Here is a 27,939-nt window from a genome sequence, read left to right on the forward strand (position 1 = left end):
TATAACCCAGTATTATTTTTTCCAACACCAAGTACTTAATTCCAGAGCTTGCTTTAAACCAGCTTTTCTGTTTTCTTGATTCCCTCATTAAATAGACTAATTGATAAATATTTGCATTTCTTCACTTTCTATGTGGACAATAATCTTGGTCCCTTTTAAAATTAACTTATTTGGGGTGTATGAGTGAGTGCGAAGACAACTTGTTGGAGTCAGTTCTTGACTTCTACCTAACTGAGGCTGGACCTCTCGTTTTCCCTGTTGCATGGCTTCCTCCAGGCTCGCTGGACCGCACCCAGCATTTAACATGGGCTCTGGGGCTCTAACACAGGTTGCCAGGCTTGCCTGGTAGAATTTCTGGCCATCTCCCCTTCCCAATAATAATCTTGTTCTTTTGAGAAAATTGTGGTTGACAGTCTCCATAGTAATGAGTCAGGGGTTTTGCATGAGGAACCGAGGAAGACAGTATGTTTAGAGAAGAGAGGGGGTCATGTTAAGTAAAGCTGGAGAGAAATGGATATATACTGTGGCCTAATCACCTGACCTTGGCATATGGAGAAATGTTGGCTTGACAATGAAAGCTTAGATCATTGCAGGATCGTGCATGTATTTGTGTGTGAGCATGCAGAAGTGGGTGTTTTCAGAGGGAGAGATATCACCCATGCATATGACATGGTCACTCACAGTACAGAGGGCAGATTTGAGATGTCCAAGTTGGAATGAGAGACATGTATAATTTGCAGTGTCCTTTCTGGGAGTCTGATGAAGAGGAAGGGTTGTCCAGGATGCTTGGTCATCCCTTCCCTCTTCTGTTACAATTGAGTCAGTCCATCAAAAATGTCCATCAAAAAGCCTATAAAGTCATGGAAAGTCCTCATGGCCATTCATGTCTTCTCTACTTGTGTTTCTGCATGTGCCTGTAGAAGCTTCCTACTGAACAGGAGAGGATGTGTGACTTGGCATTATGTGAGGTAAGGATCCCAGAGACTTCCAACTGTAGTCATTGATGAGGAACTGAAAATTCAGATGTTCAGAATTTGTCCTCATAGTGCACGCCTTTGTGGCAGTAAAATACACCCAGGACGCTGTTTGCCTAACCTTCAGTACTACTTGAACTTCTTTAGCTACGTTAGCATACTGGTCAACCTACAGTCTTGTCCTGCTGTCCTGGAAGCTTTCTTGACTCCTTCAGTTGATGCTGACTGTCTCCCTTGTGAATGACATTGACTCTCTCCATTCTTGGTGATGCTGACTGTCTCCCCTGCGGGTAATGCTAACTCTCTCCCCTCTGGATTATGCTGTCTGTCTCCACTCTGGATGATGGTGACTGTCTTTACTCTGGATGATGCTGACTGCCTCCACCCTGCCCTAGAGGTCATGCTGCTTTGCTTTATTGTCAAATCCAGGGGGCCATTTGACTGTAGCGCTGAGTATATCGCATCTGAATTAAGTACTCGCAATGCCATCAGATTTCACTGTGCATTCCCATTCTTGGGAAATTATGGAATGCCTCTAGTGAATAAAACATATTTAATGAATGAAGAGGTTAGTGTTTCATAAACCCAAGAAAGTGTAAACTGACTTCCACTATCAACAGTTTAAAATCAATTTGGAGGCATTTGGAAAGCATTTTAAAGAGCAACTAGACATCAATAAAATTTAATTAATTGGTTCTATGGATGCACATGTAAATTGGGTGTTAATTATGCTAGCAATGCTCTTCCATTAAAAATTAAGCTCATGATTAGTAACTGAGAAAAACAAGCCATCTTTCTATAAACAAATCTCATTCTGCTGTATCTGAAGCCAGCCTTTGGTAATTAAATCATAACTGCATTTCCTCAGATAAATCTGAGCTCTGATGGATGGATGGAGAGTCATCCAAGTGATCTCCACTGGGCTGCTCCATCAAAACAATTGATAACATCAGAGATGAGCTATGTGTGGTTGAGCCGCCCTTTAATACACAACTATTGAATCATTGGAAATTCCTTCTTATCTAATTGACACCAAATAAAAGAATGATCAACCATCACAGGATTTAGTAAGAATTAGTGATCTTTTTAGAGCTGATGACATCTGAGGATGGAAGACCTGGGACAAAGGTCACGAGCTGGTGAATCTGAGTCCTTTCTCCCCCTTTCCCATTCCTCTTTCTTACTCCAAGATGAATTCTTGTGCTTGATGGTTAAAACACAGTATCCTCTTTCTAGATAGTAGCTAAGACATCATTCTTTAGGATTTTCCCTGATGAAATTCTTGTGCTCCATGGGAGTAAAAATCTAATCTGGACTCAGAGCTAAAACCAACCTAATGAGCTTCTTCACTAACAGTTATGCTATCCTTCAGAACTAGAAATAGAACAAATATTTGAAGCACTTTGCACACACTGCTAGTTTTCCTTTTCCCAGTAGACTTTTCCAAAGAAAATTGAGTCCATATGCTTCTGATCCATCCTCTCAAAACCCAGCAAGCCACTGTTTTACTAGAGGGTCTTGATGGAGCATTTTATCTATTTCAATGAGTCCTTTGATGTCTCTTTTCATAGTCATGGAAAACTGAAAAAAAAAAAAGATAAATTCTGTCAGCACCTCCCATATCCCATGACAGAAAGACAGAAAGACACAGTCACACAAACATACACATACACACACACACACATGGGAGGGAGGGGGAGCTGAGAAGGATAGAGAGAAAAGAGCTTCCAAAACTAGGAAAAGTCTAGAAAACTACTCAAGGATTCTGTAACTAAATTGTAAAGTCTTGGTAAGAAAAGGAAGCACCAGAAGAGCTTAGAAGTAGGTCTGTTTTAGGATTGTTTGTTCGTTTTTAGGGACAGGCACTCCCGGGGTAGCTCTGGCTGGCCTGGAACTCATTATGCAGACTAGGCTGGCCTGGAACACACAGAGATCCACCTGCCACTACCTCCTAAGTGTTGGTACACCACTCCACCTGACCTTAAGGTCATCTTTTAAGAAGGAACAATTATCTTCATTTGAGGGTGGTTTATTCCCTCTCTCCTTTCCAAAATGCTGTGATGAGGAAAAGTTTCCAGTGAAAGGAAGGAGAGTCATACACACAGCAAAGTACTTAAGGAAGGACTTATAATATATGTATTTTATTATAGTATATTTTATTATACTTGCTTGCCTTTAATGAGACCTTAGTCAAATCCTGAGTTTTGTTCTGTGCAGAGCTAATGCATTTGAATTAAAATTTTGGCCATCAGTTGTATAACATATACTAGCTTGCACATATACTAGTTGTTTCTTTGTGGAAACAAACAAACATGTTTGCAATATGCAGCTCCCATGTATGCTTTCTCATCACGAGATATCATCACCTGCAGAATAAAACAATAAGATAGTGTTGTCACTGTTAAGCTGTTCCAAATTATTCTTTCAAAGTCCATTCCCATATGTAATGGGAACTCGGAAAAAAAAAGCCCTATGTAACCCTGTGGAGATCAAGGACATAAAGACTATTTGTCACTGCCTTTAAGTCCACTGCTTTGTAGGAGGCAGTTTTGTGTCAACTTCTAGGTTTTAGGAAATGAGAAAGACTTCTTTCATCTTCTAGTTGCAAGAGGGAGGAGAAAAAGATATGAGCAACAATACACATACTAGCCATTAGATCAGCTGAGAATTCATGCTGACAAAAATGTGGAAATATATACCAATATGGGTTGGATGGAGAGACAGAGAGATGGCCTAGCCGGTAAAATGATTGTCATTCAAGCAGGAGGACCTGAGTCAGATCCCCAGCTCCTATACCTTAAGAGAAAAATTCAAGGAGGAGGTATGTATCTCTAATCTCAGCCATGGGAAAATAGAAGGTTCACTGTCCTGCCAATCTAGCCAATCAGAAAACTCCATGCTGAGTTACAGATCCTGTCTCCACAATTAAGATGGAAAACAATGGAGGGGGGCACTTGGCATTGACATCTAAGCTCTGTGTTCATGCACACAGGCACGTGTACACACACAAACATGAACACATAGGTATATAGGTTCAAAAATAAAAAAATTAAGAATTTTTCAAGTCTATGCTGACAAAAGGTAAGAGATTACAGTCAACTAATGAGGGAAGACTTACAGGATGCTTGCCAGTTAGCTAGCCTGACAACAGTTACTGACAATAAGTTCCCAATAGGGTGAAATGAGTGAGGTGCTTACAACACTCGATTTAAGAAGGAACTCAATTCCATGCAATGCATCACAGGCCTCTTATGTGAAGTACTTCCTTAAATTTTAAACTAACATTTTTCATTCAAGATCCACCCAGGTAAACTACTCTCTGACTCTTTCCCCCTTAAAATTGGATCTTGACCTTGTCCCCAACTGAAGAAACACAACTTTCATATGTGGCAGATGCTGCCTAGTGACTCACTAAGCTGTTTTCTTGGTCCTCAGCACTCCTGGGTGGATCCTTGGACTCCTTTGCCATCAAGAGACAGCCTGCAATACAGTGAAATGGAAGCAGATAGGAGTTCCAGTGAGTACATGGAACACAGCCCTGCCCTAGCCCCCTGCCTCCATGGTACAGTGACATTAACAAGACAAACATTTATGCTTTAAACCATGCTATTGACAGGTAGAGTAATGTGTGACAGCTTGTTGGTCTTTCCTGACTAGCACAGTCTATGACAATTCTCCAAAAATCTATCTTAAAGCTAAAACTTCACAGCTCACAGCCTGGCTTGCTGAAGGCAGTATAGACATTTGCTGTGCTGTATGGTATTTTTCTAAAGGCCCTTGACTGACTGTTGTTTTTGTTGGTCTGCTGTCTGGTGCTCGGATGGAAGGGTGTCAAGGAAACTCACAACTCTGAGGACCCAAATCAGAGTCACGGCCCCAAATGTTTTTGTTTGCTGCTGCCAGCCTGCCTTACTGACCAGGTGGGACGGGGTCCAGAAAACTCACAACTCCGAATCCCAGAGATGAGTTGGAGCAGTGTCCCAAGGGCATCCTGAGGCACAGGAGCCCAGGAACCACACAGCTCTGAGAGGAGGCCTCCTCAAAAGAGACACTGCAGTTTCCAGGGGAGGGTTGCCCCAACCCCTGATGAGCTGAGGAGATTTGGAGTCTGAACTCCTTCTTCTTCTCCTTCTTCTTCTTCTTCTTCTTCTTCTTCTTCTTCTTCTTCTTCTTCAGAAAAGTGAGTCACAACAGACAGTAAATCCCTTAAAAAAAGATTTATTGAAAGGACAAATCCAGGAGAGGAGGGATGAATCAGGAAGTGGCTGGTGAGAGAAGACAGCAGGGAACTGGGCAGACACAGCCTTTATATAGGATTTTTTTTTAGGGAATGGAGTTTTGTGGGGCATGGATTTCCAGAGTGTGAATTGGTGGGATTTCAAGTCCTAAGCTTGGGGGAACTCAGGGATTGGTGGGCTTTCCTGTTCACGGATTGGTGGGTTTTGGTGGAAAGCTCAGGGATTGCTCAGTTTTTCTGCTCAGAGATTGGCGGGGTTTTGTCCAGAATTTTCACCTCAAATTTGCATAATCTGGGAGGCTGGATATGGCAGTTACAAAGGTCAGGGGCGGGGGCTGGGCTGCTGGAGCTTCCTCAGGCAGAGGTCTGGCTGCTTTTCTGCCTTGAGAGGTTATAAAGTCCACCAAGAGTCCAAATTTTAGGAAGAGTCCACTGTGAAGGCAGTAGGCTGAAGCAGGAAATGTTGTCATCATTATAGAGACCTCCCATGGGGGCAATAAGGCATTCGGAGGCAGTCAGCTGAGGCAGGAATAGTCACCATGGACAGCTCCCACTAAGGTGTTGCCGCCATTTTGTCTCCTGCCTCCACAGGCCCTGGGGAAGTAAGGAGAGGCTGACTGTCCTGAGGCAGGAAGGAGAACTGCCAGTGAGCCCACTGCTCAAAGGCTACATTTAACCGGCCTGTAAACATAGCTCTTGGCAGGGAAGAGTGCAGTAATCTGTTGCAAGATGGGAGGAGTGGCAGTGAGTCACTACTCTTGTGGGGCGTCAGAAGGACTTGGGGTAGCAAGGCACCTCAGCTTGGTGGGCCACCCTGTGCCTTGGGACAGGTTGGGATGGTTGAAGCTTGGGATTGCCTAAGCCTGGGACATCTACTACAGTGGGCTTGGGGCCTGCAGGTTGCCTTGACTCCAGCCTTATGCTAACATCTTTTAACTAAAGTGCCACATCCACAAGGCCCCATAATTTGAGCTGTCACTTTGAATAAGTAACCCTGAAGCTCAAAGCACCGATATGCTAATGAGCTCTACCTGACACCTTCCTCCTAGGGCTTGATGGGACAGTTACATTTCATAATTTGCTGACAATACTTTTTGTCCCTTGAGGTGCACTTGGGGAGGGAAACTGCTGTCAACCCTTTGGGCTAAGTGAATTTATAAGTTTACTTTCTGGGAACGAAAGGTGATTCAGAGATTTAGGGCTATTAAGGAAACCAGGAGAGCCCATTAACTAGAAAAGAAGAGCTAAAAGCATTTGCTACAAGTGAGAGCCTTCAATGAACATTTCAATGTAGCCTTACAAATTGTTGCCCATTTTATAGTTGATAAAGCCAAAGTTATGGGGTGCAGGAGGGACCAACAAATGATCTCATTCTATGTCCATCCAGGCTTTTAAACTCAGGGTCTATGGACACCAGAGCCTGTCTATTTGTTACCATGAGATCCTGAGTAATAACAACCTTCTGCTACTTGGGAATGAAAAGAGAGCCTAGCAATGGGAAATGGAAGAAGTGGTAAAAAGAAGCATGGCAGTTTGAATAAGAATGGCCCCCATTGGTTCATACATTTCAATGCTTAGTCACCAAGGAGTAGCACTATTTGCAAGGACTGAAAGGATTTGAAGGTGTGACCTTATTGGAGGAAGCATGGGGCGGACTTTGAGATTACAAAAGTCCAAGCCAGGCCCATATTTCTCTCTTCCTGCTGCATGCAGATCCGGATGTAGAACTCTCAGCTACGCCTCTAGCATCATGTCTGCCTTCATGCCACCATGCTCCCCACCACGATGAAAATGGACTGAGCCTCTGAAACTGTAAACCTGCCCCAATTAAATACTTTCTTTTATAAAAGTTGCCATGATCATGAAGTCTCTTCACAGCAATAGGACACTGACTAAAAACAGCTGTGTTGTACCAGAAATGTTACTGCCTTCTTCAGCATGGCAGCCCTCTCCACGTACAATGACGTGTCTTCCCTTTACCTTTTGGATGAAGCCACAAATCCCTTTTATAGTTCAGTGAGTCGGACTGCCTGCTCCTCACAGCCCTGGATGTTCTTGCCTTTCCCTGTAGCCCCCAATTCACTCAGGGTAGACTTATGGCACATGGATGTCAATTTGACTTGAATTGCTCTGTCGAGGCTGACAATTCGTTAACCACCCTATGAACTTCTCCAGCCCCAAGTAGCAGCAACTTGTGCCCTTGAAAACTGAACAGAAAACAACCCTATTGATTTTCTACTATAAACAAGGAAGAGACAATCTGTCTGCGCTGAGAATGTTCATAATGTATTTCACCCCTCATTCATTCTCAGTGGCCCACCTCCTCCTGACACTGCCAAGCCTGCTTTCACCTCCTGCTGCTTATGCCTCTCTTAGAATTAACCCTGAAGTGCCAGCCCCTCCACAGTGCTTCCTGGTCCCTAAGTAGAACTGAGCATAAATGGTGTTTTGAAAACAACTTGATTAAATGAAGGCGTTATGATCACTTAGAGGCCACACCTGAACCCAGGAGGCATGCTGGAGCGATGGGCTGCAGAAATCTCTTTTAGCAAAGCTACTGTTTCAAAGACTGTCATTCACTGTATTAAAAGCACTGTTTGTGGGCATATGGGTTGTTGCATATACAAACTGAACTGTCAGACCATTAGGCAGAAGATTTTATCCATTGTATAACCAAGATCTCATGTAGGAGTAACTATTCTAACTTACTAGAACTCATTTTTCTTGTAACTTGGTGTTTCAACCAAGCATTTTTTGATAGCTTTCTTTTTGATATGTCCCATGTACCAAAAAGGAGGGACAGGGAACTTGAAGAGATACAGAAACCTTGAAAGAGCAAGAATGGGCCTCTGGGACAACTGTAGTGTCAAAACCAGTCAATATTTATGCCTAGCAACCTTGACAATATCCTTTTAATTAAAATCAATGTAGAAATAAAGCATGCATTAGAATGCACTGGGGATCGCTCACCTTGGGAGGGGGAAGGAGTCCAATCCATGATCGGTGTGCCTATGAGACACATGGCCCTTTGTTGGGATGTGGTGTCAATAGCTGTGAATCTCTTCTTCCAGCAGTCTCTGTCCTTCGTTTCTTGGAACCACCATTTCACTTTTGTGTTTGTTTGTTTGTTTTTGTTTCTTTCTGAGTTCAGTTTTCTTTGGGTACAACTCTGTTGAGATGGGTACTTAAGAAAAAAATCTTAAAAACTCAAATAATACATACTTCATATGTGAATGACAAACTGGATTTGAAGAATTCCAAGTTTAGAAACTGGCCTTGTTTTTTTGAGCTCTTTCTTTAGCTAGACGGATGCCCTTGGGTGGAGATAGGGACAGTTAGGAGCATCTTCTTTATTAAGTCTCAGTCACACTGTCTACAAGATGAGATAAATGGCCTTAACTCAGAAAGGCTCCTTCCAAGTCTCCAGGAACATTCTGTTAGGCAGGTAGTGATAAAAATAATGGCCACCTCGGGTCGTAGAGCATGCCTTGTTTAAAATGTGCAGCTCTCCCATTTAATCCTGCCCCAAATCCATGAGCTACAATCCATTACTAATGCCACATAATTCCAACTGAAGCTAGAGAGGCAGAACCTCTCTCTCAAATGTCATCAACCTAGTAAGTGGCCAAGGTCTGAGTACACTTCCATGTCCCAAACTACATCCTTTGTGTCTGGGAAGTAGAGGGGCCTCAGGCCTAGAACATATCCCCTTCGTTACCTCCACAGACTTTGAAGAGAATCCTGTTCTTATGTCCCACTTTCAAACTTCTCTTCAGCTCCGTGGTTTACCTCACTTCACCTCAGACCATGTCCATTGGTTCAGTCTTGCCCACACCTACACCAAGGCAACTCTGCGATACATCCTGATATGATTTCAAAGGCTTTACAGTGTCAAGGTGCATTGTCCAGTGTCCAAGAATAGAAGGCAATTTAACACTGTCCTCTTTGGCCTGGCTGCACAGGCTGAGCTTCAGATATATATACTTTACTTAACACCGAGCCTTAGTTGGGGGTGAGTCTTTTTTTTTCCTGCATCTGGTGTCCTCTCAGATTACAGAAAGCTGCCTCTCCAGGGTTTGCAAGTTGACTGCCACACTTTGTGAAAAGCTGCCCTGCCTTATCTCACTTCCTAATCACCACAGACAGATTTGAGAGGTTTCAACACTAGCATTTCCTCTTCGGAGTCTGTGAATCCTCCAGAGATCTGCAAGTGTTGGTCTAATTAGTGAAAAGGGTTTGTGGATGTGTTCCTCCCAAATTATGGAATGTTCTGATCAGATGGGTAAGCAAAAAGCTTGACCTCTGAGTTAGGAAGTCACTCCCAAATAGCTCACAGGATTCATCTGTTATTGTCCGTTTCTGTTACTCCCAAAGAGCGAGGGAGGAGGCTGAAGCAAGCCTGAGAAGGAAAGTGATGCTGAGTATTTGCTACAGGCTAGACAACTAAGGACCATTCTTCCTGCATTCCCCAAAGACTTTGGAAGCCAGGCCCTGTTCAAAAGTTCTTACCTTGTCAATTTCCACCACTGGGAAACTTCCTCCAGCTCCTTCATGCCTGTGCATCCCTGTTCCTCCCTGTGGAACCACCTTCTTCCCGATCTCCATCCAATTCACTGCTCTCCCCACCTAGCCCCTGGCATTCCAAAATGTATGCTCATTTTTAAAAATCTATTTTGACTATAAGTTATGTTTTTGTAAGCTTTGTTAATTTTCCTCCCATGGAGATAAGAGGAGCATACATTTTTCTCTTTCCTTTTCTGCAGTGCTAAGAATCCCCAGGCATTGTCTATAAAATAAAGCTTAAAAGGTGGGAAACGTTGAAAAGGAAAAACTAGAGCTGAAAGAGGCTTTAAGACCTCAGAAAAGGGCTGGAGAAATGGCTCAGAGGTTAAGAGCACTGGTTGCTCTCCCAGAGGTCCTGAGTTCAATTCCCAGCAACCACATTGTGTCTCATGACCATCTATAATGGGATCATATGCAGGCAGAACACTGTATACATAATAAATAAATCTTAAAAAAAGGAAAAAGTCAGTGGATTGGAGAGATGGCTCAGCGGTTAAGAGCACTGGCTGTTCTTCTAGAGGTCTTGAGTTCAATTCCCAGCAACCACATGGTGGCTCATAACCATCTGTAATAGAATTTGATCTCCTCTTCTAGGTGTGTGAAAACAGATCGCTCACAGATAAAAGTAAATAAATAAATATTTTTTAAAAAAAACTCAGAAAAACATGGTGGCAAGTTCCCCGGGTTTTCCCAAACTCAGAGGTGTGCGCACCAGAATGACCAATCAACAGAGGGAACGCAATAAAACTTGCTTCACCAAAATGGGCCAACTGGCAGAAGAAATAGCACGAACTTGTTTCTAGTCATAGAGCTAGGGGAAGGAGCAACTTGCAAACCAAACAAGAAAAAGAGAAAAACAACAACAACAAAACAACAAAGCACTTTAAACAACAGTCGTTTAACCACACAGAAAACGCAGCGGCCCCACCGCAGAGGAAAAAAATAGCCGCCCCACGTCCCATGGAGAAAACAAGATGGCTGAAATAAATTTTCACAGGGAACTGGTATTAGAAAATATCAAGTAGAGACCTGGGCGTTTATCCCTGCCCACTCCCTTAATGCCATGGGAGACTACCTACAGAGGAATCTTGGACTTGAACTTCTAACCAGCAGGAAGAAGGCCCCCGACTGATCCCTCCTTGGGTAGGGCTTAGAAGAGAGTGTGAAGAGCCAGGGCAGTCCAGCTGAAAAAGGCCAACCTACTTCTGCGTGAAGCCACTGGTGATCTTGCAGGAAGCTCCTCAGATGTCTCAGCGAGGGTCTGCTGGGAGCCCTTTTGCCCATGCTCGCTCCTTAGGAGGACCCCACCCCAACCAAGGCGGAGTAGGCTGGAAGAGATCCTGCACTCCTGTCCCAACAACCGCAACAGACCACACTCCCTTTTCATGCCAAAACACTGCTGGAGAAAACCAGCTAGGAAAGATGGTTGCAGTAAGAGTGTGAGCTTCGTGGCATAAGCTCCGGTCTTTAGCTAGCAATAAAAAGCACTAGTATCCAACACAAGATCGCAGTCTGAATTAAAAAAAAAAAAGCAATCAATGGAAGTCAGTGCCATAATGATAGAAAATTACACAGCAAGAGATTTTTTAAAGCCATAGCAAAAGTTTCAGCAAATAGTTGTAAATTTTTTTTTTTTTTTTTGAGATAGGGTTTCTCTGTACAGCCTTGAACTCACTTTGTAGATCAGACTGGCCTCGAACTCACAGAGATCCTCCTGCCTCTGCCTCCCCAAGAGGAAAAAAGAGAAATGTGAAGAATAAAGAGATGCAAGATTTAGAACTGAAAAATATGATAACTAGAAGGATAAATATAATAAATGGGGGGACCAGGGAGACAAACAAATAAGTCTGAAAATAAGACAATAGAAAAGGCCCAGTTTAATCAGACTGCAAAGATCTGAAAGTGAAAAGAAACATCTCAGGGAGCAGTGAGACTGAGACAAACATCTATTATCTAAGTTCTTTAAGAAGCAGAAAAGTAAAGCTGATAGGCTACTCCAGGAAATGACGGCTTGAAAGTTTCTAAATTTGGAAAAATATCTAAACTGCAGATTTAATCTAAACTCAAAGAAATTTTTGTAAAATCATGTTAAACCTTATAAAAGTGAAAGATCTCCCCCCCCCAAAAAAAGAAAACTTTGAAAGCAAACAAAGAAAACCAATCTAAATAAAGTTTATTTTTCATCAAAAATCAGTGAGGAAATAGCAAAGCGTTTACACAGATGAAGAACTGACACAGTTCAAGTACTTTCTATCTGAAGATACTCTAGGAATGAAGAGTGGCAGATGCAGTGGCATCTGTCATTCCAGCACTTGAAAGGTAGAGGCAGAATCAGGAGTTCAAGACCAGCCTCAACCAACCGCATAGTGAATTCCCAGCCAACCTGGACTATAAAAGACAAAACAAACAACAAAACCAAATGAGAGTAAATAAAGACATTCTGGAAAAATAATAATGTGTCACCGGCAGACAAAGCCTAGAAAATAACTGAAGTCCCCCAGGCAGAAATTTTATGTAAGTTCCTAGAGGAGACAGAAAGTAAGGCAATGCTTTGATTCTTTTACTCTTCAAACTAACAAATGGCAACATGAGCAGACTATAACCATGTGTATATACAGGATAATTCGTAAAGCAAACATTAAAAAATATTATAGATAAAAATAGATCCAAAATGTAATACAATAAAATAAACCAAAATTAAAAAAGAAAGAAAGAAGGAAAGAAAGAAAGAAAGAAAGAAAGAAAGAAAGAAAAGTTAAAAATAAACCACAGAGGCCAGGAAAAGTAAAGCAGAGAAACAAACAATAAACACAACAAAATGTCATACTTGTTATTTTCAATATCCTATCACAGTAATAATCACACTGTAAATTTTCTAGAGCTTTCCAATAAGAAACAAAGACTGGAACAATTGCTTGTAAAGCATAGTGACGGTCTGTGTTGTCTGTACAAAACCACTTACATTATGAGTAAAGTAGAAAAATAAAGAAATACATATAATGAAAATGTTAAAACAGAGAATAGCCATCTTAAAAGAAATTAGACTTCAGAGAAATGACAGAAACATAAAAGCATACTCTGTGATGTTAAATGGGTCCATCTTGCAACAAGATTCACTAATGCTAAATGTGTCACCTACTAAGAGATAAAGCATATTCAGACACATATGATGAACTCAAAGGAATGACTCATAGACTCATAAATAGAAATCAGTAATAATACAAACAATAGGAATTGAATGTTGACAGTGGTCACAGCCTATGTGCTCTTATAACGTGCCATATGCCAAGACATGCATCCTTTTCACATGGATATAGAACATAAAGTAAGACTGATAGCACCCTAAACAGAAGGCAGTTTGAAAAATTATACAGAGCGTCTTTCCTACTGCAATGGAATCAAGTTGGAAATTAATAGCAAAAAGATAAAAATGAAAATCTTCAGACATTTGTAAACAAAAAACTCTTACTTCCAGTTGTCTATGATTTATGCAGGAAGTCTTATGGGAAATAAAAATATACATGTAACTGAATGAAATAAAATAAAACATAACATGATTAGTGGAAACCAGATTGTATGATAAAAGGAGTGTTTTCAGCATTAATATTACATATAAGAAGAAAAAGAATGTAAATAAATGATTTTGGCTTCTAACTCAAGAACCTAGGGAAAGAAAACAGAGATGGTGATTTTTTTTTCTTATTAGCAAAAGGTAGAGTTATCTAAGAAAAGAGTACCTCAACTGAGAAAATGCCTGCATCAGATTGCCTATAGACAAGTCTTGATTATGGGATATTATCTTGATTAATGCTTGATGCAGGAGGGTCCAGTACATTGTGGGTAGTGGGTCCAGTCCACTGTGGGTAGTGTCATCCCTTGCAGGGTTTCTAGGTTGTATAAGAACACAGACTGAGCAAGCTGTGATGAGCAAGCCAATAGGCTTGGCTTACTGCTCCAGTTTTGTCTTAAGTTCCTGCCCTAACTGTTAGCCAGAAAATTAAGGTGAAGTTTTATAAGTTTTTTATCACAGCAATTAAAAAAAAGTAACTAAGGAAACAGCATAATAAGAGAAATAGTAGTAAAACAGTAAAACACATGAAATCAGAAACAGAAAAGTAGCATTAAAAGTCAGGTAAATAGATTGAAAAGATTAATACAAAATGACAAACCTGTAACAAAACTGACAAAAAGTTGACACAAATGGCCAAAATCAGACAGGATACATTTGATGTTTCAGGGACTCTGCTAAGCTAAAGAGGATAGTAAAAACTGATACAAACATCAACGCAGGTGAGATTGACAGCTTGTATAAAATGGAGCAATTCTACAAAATCTCAACCACCATATGTGATCTAACATGGGGCAGTCAATTTGAACAGACTGACAGCTCTTGAGGAAACTGAATTGATAATTCTGGAACTTTTTTCCATTAATTATTTAGTTACTTTACATTCTTGTCAGCACTTCCCCTTCCCCCTCTCCTCCCAGCCCCTCCCTCTCACCTACCTCTCCTCTCCCTACAGCATCCCCCTCTGTCTCATGTGAGTATCAGCCTGCCTTGGCATATCAAGTAGGACTGGCACATCTTCTATTGAGGCTAGACAAGGTGGTCCAGTTAGGGGAAAAGGATCCAAAGGCAGGCAACAGAGTCAGAGTCCCTGCTCCCTCCGTTCCAGGTCTCACATCAGGACAAAGCTGTCCATCTGTTCCGTATGTGAGTGGGGCCTAGATCTGTCCCATGGATGTTCTCTGATTGGTGGCTCAGTCTCTGTGAGTCTCTATGGGTCTGGGTTAGTTGATTTTGTAGGATTTTTTGTGGTGACCTTGACCTCTCTGGCTCTTTCAGTCCTTCCTCCCTGTCTTCCATAAGATTCCCCATGCTTCACCTAATGTTTGACTGTGGGATTTTAATCTGTTTTGTGAGCTGCTGGGTGAAGCCCCCAGATGATTGTTATGCATCCTATCAGCAAGTATAGCAGAATGTCATTAATAGTGTCAGTGGCAGGCTCTCTCTCACGGCATGCAACTCAATTTGGGCCAGATGTTGATTGACTGGATCAAAGGATTTGTGTGGGGGTTGGTGTCTCCTTCCTACCCTGGAAGTCCCACTTGGCTACAGGAGGTGGCCACTTCAGGCTCCATATCCCCCATCGCTAGGAGTCTCAGCTAGGGTGAGTATCATAGATTTCTAAGAGCCTCCTCCCCATCCCCAGAGACCCCACCACCTCCAATTTCTGTTTTTTTCTCCTAACTCTACCTCCATGTCCACCATACCTGATTCCTAGCCCATTCCCCTCCTCACTTCAACTCCTACCCAGTTCTCTCCCACTATCTACTTCAGATGTCTATTTTATTTTCCCTTTTGAGTGAGATTCAAACATCCTCCCTTGGGCTGTCCTTGTTACTTAGCTCTTTGGGATCTTTGGATTGTAAGATGGCTATCCTATACTTTACGGCTAATGTCCACTTAGAAGTGAGGACATACCATGCCTATGCAATTTCCATCAAAAGTCCAACACAATTCCTTACAGACCTTTAAAGAACAATACTCAACTTCATATGGAAAAATAAAAACCCAGGGTAGCTAAAATAGTCCTGTGCAATAAAAGAACTTCTGGAGGTGTCACCACTTCTGATTTCAAGCTGTACTGCAGAGCAATAGGAGTAAAAACTGCATGGTATTGGCATAAAAACAGACAGGTCAATCAATAGAATCTAATTGAAAATCCAGAATATACCCACAGACCTACGGACACTTGATTTTTGGCAAAAAAAAAGATGAAATCATACAATGGAAAAAAGAAAACATCTTTATCAAATGGTGCTGGTCTAACTGGATGTCTGCATGCAGAGAAATGCAAAATAAATCCAAATTTACTCTGCACAAAGCTCAAGTCCAAATGGCTCAAAGACCTCAACATATACCTTAGTTCTTAGTCCTGAGCATAACTCTGGAAAACACCACAACACGTTAAAAAAATCAATGCCAATTCTACTCTGTGGCTTACAAAAAGCAAAAGATAAAATTCTATCCAATAAAATTCTCCACAGAATGCTAATATTACTCTAATATCCAAACCAAAGAGAGTGGTAAAAAAGAGGCAGCCACAGATAACATCATCCATGAATATGGGTGCAGAAGTCCTTAAGAGGATATCAGCAAATATGAGACAATATAGAAAAAAAATACATGCATGAGCCACTGAGTGGTGGTTAGTAGTTGAGACCAACAATGAAGGAAATGACCTATTGAAAAGCTCCATATCGCATTTCAACTCAGGCAAGAATTGAAGGCTAAAGTATAATTTTATACTAGCTAGTTAACTATTGAAGACATCCCCCAATATCCATATACAACCATTAAGCAAAAAATAAGACTTATTAGCTCCAGGCTTCCAAGAAAATTTCTGTCCAATCGTTAGCTAATTATGGAGCTGAGTAGAGACTTTATTGACTATACATAACAAAGATATAGATTCTACAGAATTAGTTCACAACATCTAAATTCACCGTAACAACCACAAAAGGAAACAATGAGGAACTCTGGGAAAGAAAGCCATCTGCTTTTAAGAGTTACTATTAGACTATTAGAAATATAAAGAAATATAATCTTTTCAGTTTTATACACATACACACACACAAATATATACAAAAGTATATAAATCACCTGCAAAATGAAAGTCTTTTATACATAAGAAAGAAATATTTAGAGACTATAACTGAGAAAGCTAAGATCCATACTCACAAGACAAAGACTTTAATTAAGCTACTTTAAATATGTTTGCAATGCTAAAGAAAAATATGTGGAAAATGCATAATCAAAAGGAAATAAGCAATAAGATATGCAAATTATAAAAGGCAATCAACCAGAAATTTTGTAATTGAAAAGTATAAAAGCTGAGATGAAAATTTCACTAGCCCAGAATAGAAAGAAAGCTGGAATAGAATGGGCATTGCAGCAAAAACCTGCGGGATCATTAAGAGCACAAATGCAGTGCATTCTGGTCCTGGAGAGGGACAGAAAAGGATAGTGGGACTATCTGAAGAAATGATTCCTCAACATTGAAAAAGCTCAGAAATTTTTACATAGAATGCAAGGAAATTCACACCTACACACATCAGAGTCAAGCTGTCAAAATTCAAAGACAAAGAGAGGCTCTTGAAAGCAGAGAGAAGCTATTAATCCCGTACAAAGAATCCCGAATAAGATTAATAGGTGGTTTCTTATCAGGAATCAGGAGGGTCAGGAAGCATCAGAAAGACATTTTCAAAGTTCCCAAAGAAAGAAGAAGAAGAAAAAACAAAAAACTAAAACCTGTCCACCAAGTGTTTTTGTTTTGTTTTGTTTTGTTTTTTAATCTGGCAAAACTTTCATTCATAAAGAAAATGAAAATTATGGCAAATTTTAAATATATGATATAAAGTAAATGAAAACATCAAAACTTTTTGCTAATAGATGTACGTACCCTATAAGAAACACTGTAAGCTGTCCTTCCAGCTTAATTAAAAGAAAATCAGTTACTTCAACCTCAGTCAACAGGACACCAGAGAAGTGGCTACATAGATAAACAAAAAGAAGAGTATAAACATTTTGTTGTTTAAAACTTTTGTTCAGCCAGGCGTGGCAGTGCATGCCTTTAATCCTAGCACTTGGGAGGCAGAGGTAGGTGGATCTCTGTGAGTTTGAGGCCAGCCTGGTCTAAAGAGAGAATTCTAGGACAGCCAGGTCAGCACAGAGAAACCCTGCCTTAAAAAAATAAACAAATATACAAATAAAAATAAACAAACAAAATAAAATTCTTGTTCAATGTGACTTAAATACAACAACTCCACAATGCAATAATTGTAAAAATCTAAACATGGGAAAACAATGTATGAAGATATAATTTATGGAAAAAAGAAAAAAAAGACCCATATGAGAGCAACATTTTATGTACAGATAATATCAGGTGGGTATTAAAATTTAATCAATTTTTTATAAGTTAAGATATTAATAGCAATCTTCAGGGCACTCCTTGAGAAAAGAATTCAAAATTCTACGTTAAAAGAAAAAGGAAAAAAAATAGTAAGTAGCACACTAAAACTTTAGAACAGTAAAGAAAGCAGAAGTAAAAAATTTGGGGAGAAAGAAAATAAATAGAAGATAGACTTATAAATCCTGTATTTTTACTAATTATATTAAATAAGTGAATCAGGCTCTCCAGTCAAAAAAACTATTAGAAACTATTTCCAGTAGACTATTAGGAAAATTAAAAATGATTCAGCTGTCTCAATGGTACTACATTTACCTAGCATGCAGAGTGCCCTTATGTCAACCTGCCTGTCTCCTGGTGCTAAGGGTTAAATATATATGAGAGTGAGTGTGTGTGTGTGTGTGTGTGTGTGTGTGTGTGTGTATACATACACTTAATTGAACACACTTCGTATTCAAAAAGTAACGGGTTACAGTTGCCTACAAAAGACGTGCAAATGGTAAATAAAAGAGAGGTAGAATAGCTATGCTATCAGATAAAAGAGATTTTTATTGTTACTGGATACAAAGTATGATATCATATGATGATAAAAGAACCAATCAACCAAGAACATATAGCAATTTTAAATATAAAAGCACCTAACAACAGAGCTTCAGAGCATCTAACTCAAAGCAAGCATGACAGATCTGAAGGAAAACATTTAAAAATCACTTATAAATAATTGGAGACTTCAATGACCCACTCTCATTCATGCACAGAACAACTAGATATAGGGTATGTGAGGAGCCAGAAGGTGTAAATACAACACTGCAGACAACAACAGCAGACTTGGCTATCTTCTCATATAACAGAGTACATTCTCAAGGACAGAATTTATATTAAGAATGTAAATAAAAACAAGTCTCAATACATTTTCAAAAGGAGAGAAATCAACCAAGATGTTTGTTATAATCTCAGTGAAATGAAACTAGAAGTAAGAAACAAATGAAAAATAGAGAGAGTAAAGACAATGGAAACTAAAGACAATGCTAAATTACTAATGGCTTTGGAAAAAACAAACAATCCAAATGAAAGCTGAGAGTCCATTAAATGAACAAAGCATATGTGCAGAGGACCAATCTGAAGGAGTCAATATAGATCTCACAAGAAAACCTAACCCAAAAGATCTCAGATCAGCAGCCTAGGCTTGCATCCTAAGAAATGGAGAAAAAAAGGAAACCCAAAGCCAGCAGAGGGAAATAATGAACATTAAAATAGAAATAAGCCAAACAGGAATTCTGTAGAAAAAAATCAACAAAACAAAATTTATCAACAAATACCACCAGCTACTAACTAGAATGAACAATTAAAGAAACAGAGGGGTAAAAACAGTAAAAACAAGAAAAGGAGTGATGTAATTTCTTAAAAGGATTGTAGGAAAGTAATATGAGAGCCCAGATGAAACTCATATTCTAAAACTAACTAGAGATTGCATGAGAACTTAAATGTGACAGCTGAGGATACTGACTTAGTAATTATAAACCTAAGTAACTAGAAACCCTAGTAACCCTAACCCTAACCCTGGGCAGTGTGACATGAATTGTATTGAATGTTGAAAGAAAAACAATGACCAATCCCTCACAAATTCCTCCCAAAAGATAGAGGAAGCTTATTAACTGGGATGCCAGCATTCCCTGATACCTAAACAAGACAGATACATCAACTGAAAATAATGTTAAGCTGGTATATCACTTATGAACACAGAGTCAAAAATATTAAAAAAAAAGCAACAACAACATTGAATTAGCCAAATGGAAAAACATAATAATCTATGGTCATGAAGGATTTATGCAACACTGGCCTGCTACGTGAATATCACTCAATGTAATGCACAACACACTGTGAAAGATGAAACTCACATGTTTATCTAAACTGATGCTGAAAGAATTCCAAGACCTTTCTACAGTGACTATCTGCATCAAACCCAGACTAGAAGGCAAGGTCTATAACCTCACCAGGCCACCCATGAAAAGCTGCCATCTGACAGGATTCATGATAGTGGGATTTGCACTGTTAAGGTCAGCACAGTGCAGGAATACATTCCCACCCCTTCCGTTCAACATTGGCTAAAGGCTCCAGTCCAGACAATTGATGAAGGAGATCAAAACATGAGACTGGACAGAAGATGTAAAAAGTATCGCTCTTTGTAGATTGTGTGATTTTTTTACATAGATAAAAATCAAAGAACACACAGAAAAAATTAACGCATAAGTTGTGGACATTTGTAGGAAATGAGATCAATATATTAAAACAGTATATTTCTATACACTAAAAATGAACAAAGGGTGAAATTAGCAATTCCATGTATAACAGTATAAGAGGCAGTAAAGTACTTAAGAATAAACTTAGCTAATAGTATTGAATACTGCGGTGCTGCAGGATATTTGATCCTATTGTGAGCCCTGAGAATGTGAGATGTAAAACTGTTTCTAATTGTGTTACGCCTCAGTCTTTGATCCTAGAGCTTTCTGTTTACTGTAAATAAGTACTTGTGGTATGGCTCAGCCCTAGCACACATCTTTAATTCAAAAGCTTTCTGTAAACAGGATTAAATAAAGTTAACCCTAGGTCAAGAAGCAGAGTAAGAGACCAGAATGATAGGAAGTGAATATGGAGGAAAAAAACAAAACCATAGAGAGGAAGTCCAGAGAATGGATAGAAAAACACACAGGACGTAGAAAGGAAGGACATTGAGTTGAAAGTTGTTTAGGACAGTTGTTTAGGAGAAGAATTAAGAGTTTTCTTCCAGAGGATCTTAATTGGGTTCCCAGCAGCCGTATAAGATGTCTCACAAACACCTGTAGCTTCAACTTCATGGGAGCTAGAACCTTCTTCTGACTTCCACAGGGACTTCATGTGTTCATGCTCACAGATATATACATATTGTATTAGTAGGTGTTCTATTGCTTTAACGAAGCACACCATGACCAAAAGAAAGCATTTGATTGGGGCTTATTTACACTTTCAGAGGTTTAGTCCATTGTCAACATTACAGGGAGCACATCAGCATGCAGGAGAGGTAACTGAGACTTCTACACCTGATGTACAGGCATGGGGGGGTGCTCTGGATTTGGTGTGGGCTTTTGAAACCTTAAAATCCCCTCCTAATGACACAGTTCCTTCAACAAGACCACATCTCCTAATCCTTTCAAATAGTGCCACTCCCTAGTGACCAAGCATTCAAATCTATGAGCCCATAAGGGCCATTCTTTTTCAAACCACCACACCTATAAACATACACATGCATACACATAATTGAAAAAATAAATCTTTAAAAAAAAGTACAAACTCACAAATTTCATGTACCGAAAAGTATATTTTGCTCAAAAATATTTAAAAACTAAATAATTCAAGAGGATGTACTGAAGGATTTAACTTTAGTAAGATAGAAATCCCCTCATACAGATTCAGTGTACTCTCTATCAAAAGTTCAACTGTCTTTTTTTCTAAAAAACAATTGAACATGTTGAATAAAGTTCATGTGGAATGTTGAGAGACATTGAGTATTAAAAATAATTTTTTGGAAAAAAAGTTCTAAAAACTTTACAGTAATTAAGACTGTATAGTCCTGGGGCAAAGCTGATATACAGATTAACTGATAAAATTTGGAGTCTAGAAATGAACCTATGTGTTTATGGTCAACTGATATTGATCAAGGTGTCATAAACATTTAAAGGAAAACAAAGCAAAACAAAACATTCTTTTAACCAGGGATAAGAGCTAGATATCCACATACAAAAGAATTACTTTGTAACACTACCATTATGATATTCAAATATTAAATTCAAAGGCATCTGTGGAGGTTTGACTAACAATGGTTCCCCTTAGATTCATGTATTTGAATGCTTGGTCCAGGGTTGGTGAAACTATTTGGGAAGGGTTGGAGATGGTATGTTACTGGGGCTGAGCACTGAGGTTTCAAGAGCCCACAAGCCCTCCTTATCTCTCTCTCTCTCTCTCCCCATTCTTCTTGCAAGATGGAAGAAGACAAGATGGAAGCTCTCAGCAGTTCCTGCTCTAGCACCATGCCTGCCTCCCTGTGACCATGTTCTCACCACCCTCTCCACCATGACAGTCATAGACTCACTCTCTGCAACTATAAGTACCCAACAAACCCTTCTATAAGTACCCAACAAACGCTTTGGCCACCATGTTTTGTCAGAGCGACTGAAAAATAATGAAAGCGTAAGTTAGCATCAGGACTAAGGTATTGCTCTCACAGGCTCAACGAAACTGTTTTTTGTTTTTGTTTTAGTCTGGAACTTTCAACTACACAAGGAGTTGAATACTGAAAATGGGAATTTATAATCTTAATAGGAGATTGGAAGACAATAGTACTTAGAGAAAGTGAACTATGTACCCAGCTCAAAAGGTTTCAGAGGGAGACTATATGAGCAATAGGCTAGAGACAATTCTTTTGATAGTTTGTATTACATCCACATACAAAGACAGAGAGAGAGAGAGAAAGAGAGAGAGAGAGAGAGAGGAAGAAAAAGAAAAAGGAAAAGCTGTTTTGCTTTTTGAACTCTTTCTCCTGGCAGCGCTGCCTTGCCAGGCCACTCAGGAAGAGGAGGCGCTCAGTCCAGGTATGACTTGATGTGCTGCTGTGGGTTGCTGGTGGGGATCTCCTTTTCTGGGGGTTAGGGAAAGCAGGATAGAAGAAAGATGGAGGGAGGGTGGGACCCAGAGGAAAGGAGTGAAAGGGCTACAATTGAGATAGAAACTGAATAAATTAATTAATTAATTAAAAAAAGAATGTGGCTGCTTTTTGCTCTTGTCCTAGGGATTTATTTATTTATTTTTTATAATTTATTCACCTTACAACCTGATTGTAGCTCCCTTCTTCATCTCCTCCCAGTCCCACCCTCCCTCTTTCTTCCCCCTTTCCCATTCCCTAGTCCTCAGAAAGGGGGAGCCCTCTTCCCTTGCCAAGTGACCCCTCTGGTTGCATCCTTTTCCTCTGTGGCCTGTAAGGCTGCACCACCAGGCAAAAGTGATCAAAGAGCAGACAACACTATCCATGTGAAAGACAGCCCCTGCTACTCTTTCTAGGGAACCTACATGGAGACTGAGATGCCTGTTAGCTACATCTGAGCAGGGGGCCTATGTCCTTTCCATGGATGGTCCTTGGTTGGTGCATCAGTCTCTGCAAGCCCCCTGGGCATAGATTTGTTGGCTCGGTTGATCTTCTTATGAAGCACCTGCCCCCTCCAGGTCCTTCTAATCCCCAATTCTTTCCTACAACTCCCTGTGGTCTGCCCAAAGTTTGGCTATGAGTCTCAGCATCTGCTTTGATGCCTTGCTGGGTAGACATCTATGGTAGGCTCCTGTCCTGTTCCCTTTTTTGTCCTGGTAACTTGCCTCAGGCTAAATTGTAGAGTTTAGGACTGATTTCTTTGGCAAAGGAGATTTCAAGGCAGCCTAATATTGATTAAGTCTTGTGGGTACTAGTGAGAACTCTTATACAGATCTACAATGAAAAAGAGCAAGTGGATCAAAAGAAATACAAAATGTTCAGCACCAGGAGAAAGGGAGCACCAGGAAATGCCATGTTGGAGCCAATGGTTTGTGCTAAAAAAGATAAAAAGAAATGGAATAAAAGGAACGGTGTCCTCAAGGCAAGACCCAATCCACCTAATCCTTTAACTTGTGAAAGGAAAAGGCTTGAGAGATTGCTTCAGAAAGAGACCCTATGTCAAAAATTAGGATGAAGATGTGAAGATGAACGGGAAGATAGCTAACATTGACACTGGCAAGAATGGGAAGTGAACTACCGTCAGCAAAGCAGGAAGGGTGGAGCTATCTAAGTCCTTTGACATCAGACAAGGAGCTATAGGATTTGGAATTTGTCCTACTGGGTTTCAGTCTTGCTTTGGTCCAGTATTTCCTCACTATGCCCTAATTCCTCCCTTTTGGAATGGTAATATATATTTCGTGCCATTGCATGTTAGAAGTATGTAATTTGTTTTTTGTTTGTTTGTTTGTTTTTGTTTTTGTTTTTGTTTTTTTACTTAACAGGGGACAATTAAGAGAATGAGTCTCAGAAGAGACTCTAAACTTTTAAACTGTGCTGAGACTGTGAAAGACTGTAAGAATGTTTGAAGTTGGACTAAATGCATTTTGCATTTTGATATGGCCACACACTTAAAAGAAGCAGGTAGTAGAACGTGATGGTTTGAGTGAGAATGCTCCCATGGGTTCATATATTTGAATGTTTGATCCCTAGTTCTTTGGGAAGGTTTAGGAGGCATGGCCTTATTGGAGGTGTATCACTACAGGCACTATCTCTTCCTCTCCACTTGTCTGCCTGTCTGTCTCTGTCTCTCTCCCTCTCTGTCTGTCTCTCTCTCCCTCTGCTTCCTGTATTTGGATAAGATGTAAGCTCTCACGTGCTACTCCAGGGCCATGCTTGCCTGCCTGCTATTTTCCCTGCCATGATTTTATGAAGGATAGTGTAAGTCTCCAATAAACTCTTTCTGTCAGTTGCCTTTGTCATGGTACTTCGTCACAGTAACTGAAAGGTAACTATGGCAGAATCCAGGAACCTAGGTCCAACAACTTCAGCAGTAATGATGAGCACAAGTATGGACCTCCATGACTGAAGGTTAGCTGTGACTCCAGGAGCAATAAAGAAATGGACCCCAAAATGAACAGTCTGTGTGCATCCAGTGACTCTCTCAAGACAGTGAAGGCTCCATCCAAATGGGAAACCAACCTAACAGGGTTTTCTAAGACATTAGAAGCCAGGATATATACATAACTCTTGTATCATAACAACACAAAGACAAGCAAAAGTAGAAAACTATCTTTAAAATGAATCAAAAGATCTAAATAAATGTTTCTTCAAAGATAATTTAAAGGTGTCTAAACTGCATGGAGGAATTGACAGCATCGCATCATTAAAAATAGAATGCTGGGCAGTGCTGGCGGGATGGTTTGGTGAATAAAGAAATTTCTGCTCAAGTATGGAGACCTGAGTTCAGATCCCAGCACCTACGTAAGAGCCACATGCAGCAGCCGACGTCTGTAACCCCAATGGTAGCAGAAGATGAAAACAGGTGAATTCCTGTTTGTTACTTTTTGGTGGTGATGGTGGTTATGGTTTTTGGTTTGGGGTTTTGTTGCTGTTGTTTTGTTTTTGCTTTATCCTTTTTTTTTCTAGCCAGCTTTCGGCTCAGAAAGAGATTTTGTGTCACAAATTAGGATGAGGATGAACAGGAAAACATCTGACATTGGCACCGGCCTGCGTGTGTGTGGGTGCGTACACCTGCACACGCCCACCTGTGCGCACATGCCTGTACTACATTCACATACACAAACAACAATAAAATTAAGAGAAGCCACAATCAACACTACAGCGTGATACTGTTTCAAACATCTTAGGACAGCGTGATAGCTCATCTTGGTTGTCAACTTGATACACCTGGGAAGAAATTTCCACTGAGGAATCACCTTGATCCTCTTGGCCTGTGGCTGTGTCTATGGGTCGTTTCCCTGACTGACAATTGATATAGGAAGGTTCATCCCACTGTGGGCAGAACCATCCCTCGGCAGGCGGGTTCAGCCGTATAAGAAAGGTAGCTGAACACGAACCTTGTCGCAAGCCAGTAAGCAGCGTTCTCCAAGGTTTCTGTTTCATGTTTCCTGCCTTGCTTGAGTTGTTTTCCTGCCTTAGATTTCTTGATGACAGACTGGGGCCAGGAAGAGGAAACAAACCCTTTCTTCCCCAACTTGCTTTTGGTCATTGTTTACCACAGCAACAGAAAAACAAACTAGGATAAACAGACATCTTTTAAAATTGCTTCCAGGAAATAGAGCTGGTGACCCCTTAGTTAGTTGGTAAAGGTGCCTGGTACCAAGTTGACAACCTGAGTTCGAACCCCAGGATCCACATGGTAGAAGAAAAGAACCGGCCCCCAAAAATTGTCCTCTGATGTTTACATGGCTACGCGAAGTGCCTGCCACCATGCACAAATACACCCACTCAGAAAAAAATAAAATAAAAATGTAATTTCAAATTTTAGAAAAATAATACCATTCTAAGAAGGGTGTGGAAACAGACCTAAAGAAGCTGAATAACAAATGGATCATGGGGAAGATGCTTAATTCTCATTCAGAAGGGCAAATAGAATAGACACCAGAAGCTGTTGAAGAGAGGGAACAGGATGGGAGCCTACCATAAATGTCCTCTGAAAGACTCCACCCAGCAGGGGATCAAAGCAGATGCTGAGACTCACAACCAAACTTTGGGCAGAGCACAGGGAGTCATGGGAAAGAGTGGGGACATAGGACCAGAGTGAATAGAAGCTTCATAAGAAGACCAGCTGAGCCAACAAATCTGGGCTCATGGGGCCCTGCAAAGATTGATGCACCAACCAAGGACCATGCATGAAGAGGACCTAGGCCCCCTGCTCAGATGTAGCCAATAGGCAGCTCAGTCTTCATGTGGGTTCTCTAGTAAGGGGAGCAGGGGTTGTCTCTAACATGGACTCTGTTGCCTGCTCTTTGATCATTTCACCCTGGTGGTAGAGGTTTGGGGGTGGGCTTGCTAGGCCACAGAGGAAGAGGATACAGGAAGTCCTAATGGGACTTGATAGGTTGGGGTCAAGGTAGGGGAGGAGGATTCTCCCTTTCTGAAGACTAGGGGAGAAAGATGAGGGAAAGAGAGGGAAGAAGGGAGGGAGAAAGGGGAGGTTGGATGAAGAAAGGAACCTGGAGGAGACAAGAAAGGGGGCTACAATTGGGATTTAAAGTGAATAAATTATTAAAAAATACATTTAAATTTAAAAAAAGAAGGGTGTGAAAAGCAGGAGCTTTAGTTGTTGAGTGGATATAAAGCGGGTCGTCACTGAGGAAAACTGCATTCTGATGGGGTCAACAGTTGTCAACAGTTGACCCTGGACAATCCTATTCATGCTTACATATCCACGGGGATGAAAAGCATTCAGTCAGAAAAATTTGTACAATGTGTTAACAGTTACATTTTCGTAGGAAACGAAGCCAGGAAACCAGAAGCAACCCAAATGTCCATCAACTAACAGATGGCCAAATGAGTGTGGTATTTCCATATCACAGAATATTTGTCACGAGAAAGAGCAAGTGCCACAATACAGACAGTAGCAAAAAAATGTTATACTGAACGAAAGAAACGAGGCATGAAGACGCAGGTAAAGATAGAGGGAGCAGCTGTTGGCGAGCACAAGGCTCTACTTAAGGGTCATGAAAGTGTTCCAGAACGTAAGTTCTGAAACTTGAGGAGTGATGGTTGTACAATCTTGTGGCCATACTAAAACCTCCCCAGTTGTAAGTAGTAAGTTGTATTAGTTGTGATATATCAATGAAGAACAATTCTATAATCCCATTAATAAACTGACTTTATGAATGAGCTGACTAATACACCTGATACTGAAATGTAAGGTTATAAAACTTTTCTTTAAAAAAAAAAGTAGACTATAACTTTTTGGCATCATTGGCTAGACATAGAAACTTTAAACTTGACACTGAAACATAAGTCATAAAAATAAATAAATAGATAAATAAATAATCTTTTACCCCAAAAAAGAGGAGATGGAGGTAAGAAACCTTGACTATAAAACAAGTTCAGAGTCAGCCTGGAATGAAGGAGGGTCTCAAAAAAACAATCAAAAAGTTAAAAAGCTATCACTAAGTGTTTTAAAAATAACATAACTCTTGTACACTGACTACCTGGAGTTCACATTTTTGCTTTAGATCTCTTTTTCTCTCTCTTTAAGAAACAAAACAGTATTAATATACCTAAGTCAATATATGTTTTCTATCTTGATAGTTGAACCCACAAGAACTCAACTGTTGAGTTGCAACCCCAAGATTTTTTTTTAAATCAATTTATTTATATTTGTATACAAATGTCTTGTTTTGGATGGGATCTGTATACCGTGTGTGTGCCTGGTATCAACAGATTGCAGAAAGGGGCATTGGAACTGGAATTACACGTGGTTGTGAGCTGCCATGTGGGCGCCAAGAACTGAACGCTGGTCCTCTGTAAGAGCATTGTGCGCTCCTAACTATTGATCCATCTCTCCAGCATTATTAAATTGTTGTCTTGCAACAGGATCTTGCTAAGTTTCCTAGGTAGGCCACGGACTCACAAAGTAGCCCCAGCAAGCCTAGAAGC

The 27,939-nt window shown here is 40.4% G+C and overlaps 1 long non-coding RNA gene across 1 annotated transcript; it reads left to right on the plus strand.

The window, feature by feature from the left end:
* Positions 1–937: 937 nt before the first annotated feature.
* LOC132656846 (uncharacterized) lies at positions 938–22,536 on the plus strand. Its single transcript, XR_009594609.1, has 3 exons — positions 938–968; positions 4,410–4,491; positions 21,764–22,536. It is a non-coding gene; the product is annotated as an uncharacterized LOC132656846 (long non-coding RNA).
* Positions 22,537–27,939: the final 5,403 nt, after the last annotated feature.

Source organism: Meriones unguiculatus, chromosome 10 (assembly GCF_030254825.1).
Source record: "Meriones unguiculatus strain TT.TT164.6M chromosome 10, Bangor_MerUng_6.1, whole genome shotgun sequence".
In the NCBI taxonomy this organism is placed as follows: domain Eukaryota; kingdom Metazoa; phylum Chordata; class Mammalia; order Rodentia; family Muridae; genus Meriones; species Meriones unguiculatus.